This window comes from Lathyrus oleraceus, chromosome 3, assembly GCF_024323335.1.
Source record: "Lathyrus oleraceus cultivar Zhongwan6 chromosome 3, CAAS_Psat_ZW6_1.0, whole genome shotgun sequence".
In the NCBI taxonomy this organism is placed as follows: domain Eukaryota; kingdom Viridiplantae; phylum Streptophyta; class Magnoliopsida; order Fabales; family Fabaceae; genus Lathyrus; species Lathyrus oleraceus.
In genome coordinates this window covers 181,930,991-181,935,229 of record NC_066581.1, presented here as the reverse complement: position 1 = coordinate 181,935,229, position 4,239 = coordinate 181,930,991, and the positions used below count along the sequence as shown (strand labels likewise).

At 34.8% G+C, this 4,239-nt stretch overlaps 1 long non-coding RNA gene across 1 annotated transcript; it reads right to left on the bottom strand.

Moving 5' to 3' along the window:
* Nucleotides 1–458: 458 nt before the first annotated feature.
* Nucleotides 459–1,753, bottom strand: LOC127126119 (uncharacterized). The gene is made up of 2 exons (XR_007804912.1): nucleotides 1,079–1,753; nucleotides 459–957 (listed from the first exon to the last, which is right to left on the bottom strand). It is a non-coding gene; the product is annotated as an uncharacterized LOC127126119 (long non-coding RNA).
* Between the last annotated feature and the right edge of the window lie 2,486 nt (nucleotides 1,754–4,239).

Below are 4,239 nucleotides of genomic sequence, written 5' to 3'. Positions count from 1 at the left end.
TCATGTGATCCGTATTCATTCCGTCAATTTTGAATTAATTCAAAAAGTTCGGGTGAATTTTAAAGGTTCAATTTGATTTAATTCAAAATTTGATCATTGAGCTTCGAATCGACTTTTGAGAATTATTTCGATTTCATAATCATTCATCTTTGTCTTTAACCGATTAATTGTAGAAAATATAGTTTTAAGGACAATTAGTTGTGACATTTTATTTTAGTTATTAGAATTTCATTTTTGATTTCACTAACATCCGATTAATAATTCATCCATATCCATTCATTAAATCCATTTTTTACATCCATTTTACAATGTCCATAAAACCATTTTACAATATCCATAAAACCATTTTAAATCCATTTTCAAATCCATTTTAATCCACATTAATTCTGAATCCAATATCCAACTCCTGTATCCATATCCAAATAAATCCAATAATTAACCACTTGACCATTTATCCATGATAACCAAATGTTAATATCCATTCATTAACCACAAACCAAAATCCAATGGTAATTCATTTACAGTACAGGCATTTATTCAATTAATAGTGTACATCAATAATAAGACAAAATAAAGAAAACAATGGGGATTGAAAAGTAACGTCAAGGCCAAATGTACATGCAGCAAGACGCTACATCCAACGCCAATTCGCAACCTGCTAACGTCGCAATCCAAATGCCATGCTAAGCCAAGCTGCTACAGCCGGCAATCAAAACGCAGGTTAAACAAAAGTCAAAAGCTACAAGCTCACAAATGACAAATTCAAAACGCAACGGAAACATGGAAATGGCGAAGCTAGCACCTTCCAAAGCCACAAGCGCCAAGCTAGCACTTCCAAACACTTCCTGGAACCAAGAGCCAAATTACTTCCAGCTACCACAAAAGCTGCAACGTGAAAACACAAAGCTAAAGATGCGTAAGCCAGTTCCAAACTAAACCAAAGCAACACGCCGCAACCTGTAAATGACATGAAACAAACGGAAATGAAAACCATAAACGACGACAATGCCAATTGATTTCATTCCAATTCACCATAACAGAGTCTATAAATAAGTGATTATAGCAACGAAGCAAGGACCTTTTTTTTTGCTCTCTTCTTTTCCATTTTTCTTCTCAAGAACTTTGATTCTTATTCCTCTCTAATCTTCCACATACTTTAATTTTATAACAACCATAACCAACTCTCTCTGTCGTAATCACCACCGTGCCTCGAACGTTATCTCCGCCTTCGTCCATCCTCGACTTCAATCCTTCGAACCACCGCGTCACCACTACCTCAATCCGCAATGGAAGTGAGATACAAGGAGAACAGAACAGGTGAATCCAATCCTCCACCCCGTTGTCATTGCTGGTAAGATGTTATTTTTCCTTCTTCGTCATGCTCAAGCAATTCGGTGATGCCGTTGCGATTCGGCTCCGTAGATTAGGATAGATGATGTTGTTTATTTTGTGAGGTTGAGTCGTTAATTGGTGGTGATGGATGGACGTGAATTGCGTTGGACTGTTGAATGATCCGAGATGGTGAAGCGTCCGCGAACGGCGACGTTGGTTGGTGAATGTGATGGTGATGACGAACGTGATGTTTGTGTTGAGCTTTTTTTAAGCACTTTTTCAACTGCAAGCGCTTCATTTGCCCGTGTAGCTTTTACGAAAAGCGCGTTTGGTGAATGCTTCGTGGACTTCAACCTGTATGCTTCCTCGCGTGTGTATCTTGAGGTTCCAGATGTTTGGGCTCGAAGCCCAAACCGGTTGATGTTGTTCATACATCACCTCAGTGGGCCTTCACCCCCCATTATACATTGATCAGGGCCTAATGGCAGTAATTTATTTAAGCTCATGTTAATCTTTGATGGTTAGATGTGACTAGAAGAATTAGGATTATTTAGAAACATTAGATCTTAGATTAACATGCTAGTTAATTAGTTCTTAGGACTTTAATTAGATATTAAAACTGGTTTAGGAGCTAATTAGGTTTTTAGAGATTAATTATATTTAGATTTTAGAATTTAGGTCCAATCAATTTTTAGAAATAGTAGGATGTTCTTAATATATTAATTAGATTTTTTTGGAATTTTAGAAGTAGAATTAACTCGATAATTTCTTGGTTTTTTTAGGCTAATTAGAATCAATTTAGAATATTAATGTTTTGAGTTGATTTGGATAGAAATTGTTAGAAATATTAAACTTTGATTAGAATGTTTGATTAAATATTAGAAATATTAAGATAATTAGGTTAGATAATTGGAATAATTAGGGATTTATGTTTATTAGAATGCTTAGATTTAGGTTATGATTTTTTGGAAAATTAGAAAGATAATCAGAAATATTAAAGTGAGTTTAGAATTTAATTGACTTTAAATAGAACTTATTTAAAGAATAGAAATTTAATATTAACCATAATTGTGAATTGACGACTTTACCCATAGACTTAGGAATAGGATAATTTCGCATGCTCCCTTAGTTTTAGGACTTGTTTAAATTTTAGAATTAATTTCCTTTTGATTGACTTTTATTTCATGCGATCCCTTGTACTTTACATGTACCCCTCTCCCCATTCGGATGTATGCTTTTACTTGCTTTCTTTTATTGCTTGTTAGCTACTCCTTAGGCATTAGGAACATTCACCCATTCAAAATCGATAATCAAACCCTTGATCCAACGTCAAGCGGTCCTTTCTTAAATAAAAAACAATAAGCAAACCCTTGATCAAATGTCAAGTGGTCTTTTTCCAAATCAAACTCAAAAACACAATAAATGGCGATTAGGATCGTACGTCACGAGCCTTAAGTGATAAAGAAGGGATGAGACTGGAGCTTTCCTACACTCATTCTGAATGCTTCGAACACAAGACGCTTGGCTTGGTAGTTTGAGGTATCACTTTTATCCACAGTCTTTAGTGCAATCCGAAATCAATATCACTTTTTCGAAACCTAAAAACAATTCAACGCATTCAAACCTTTTGTTTGAGCCTTAGGGCGACACCATCGAAAACCCTTCTTCATGGTAATAAAATCAACAAAATAAATAAACATTTTAAACCCACGAACTACGGGGCTCTGATTTCTCACTTCAACAAATGGGCATACGTAGGCACAAGGACTCAATCCTTGGCGAACACACTAATTTAAAATCCACCTCCACTCCACAAACCCTTGGAAAGCAAATATCCGATATATAACACACACGTAAGCACAAACATCCTAGATGGTTCCCATGGAGTACCATGGATGTGAGGGGTGCTAATACATTCCCCTTGCATAACTGACTTCCGAACCTGTTCATAGTTGCGACGACCATACTTTGGGGTTTTCTCGATATTTTTCCTTTCCTTTGGAATAAATAAAAACCGATGGCGACTCTGTATTTTTCGCGTAGCCACAGTGTGCACGCGTTGACTAGAGACTAGAGTGGATATCGCGCGCTTGCCCATCTGATCTGCCACCTCAATTAACGAGGGAAGTATGATGGCCTTTGTTTTTTCTATTTTCTTTTTAATTTCCGATTTTACTTTTAATCCTTTTATTTTGTTTAATTCATAGAAATTTCATTTTAAATCCAAAAAATATGAGACTGTCACCAAAAATCTTTTAATATTTTCCTCTTCCACATTTTGAATTAAAATCATTTTTTGGATTAATTTTGATATTTTTTTGTGGATTAAATTATTTTTGACTTGTTTTTAAATACTTTTGACTTTCTAAAAATTGTGAAATTTGTTATCTAAGGTCCTTGGACCTTGTTTGACCTAGGATAAAACCCTTGGCCATTTATTTGGTGTTTTGAAGGGGTTTAAGGTTTTGTCCATTTAAAAATGAATTTTAATTCATTTTAAAAATGTTTATTAATTGAATAATTATTTTAAAATTGTGTTTAGCCATTTAATTGATCTTGAGATGTTTGACTTTTTGTTTGGCCTTGGTCATGGTTGATTTGACTTTTATTTGACCAATACTATTGGATTTAGGGGATTGATGAAATCTACATTTCATCTCCCAAAATGAATGGATATTATTGATTAGATGAAATTCCTCCTATGATTAAGTTGGATTTCTATTTCCCCTCCCCTCTTCATCTTCATCCCAATTCTTTCCTAATCCATCATTGACCATTGATTTTTCTAATGTCTAATGCTAGTTGATTCATCAACGACCTTGTGTCAGATGAATCAACATGAGTCTGACTGAGATAGGTCTCTCCCTTCTTTTTTTAGTGTGTGGTATGTTTTAGGAGTTTGGTTCT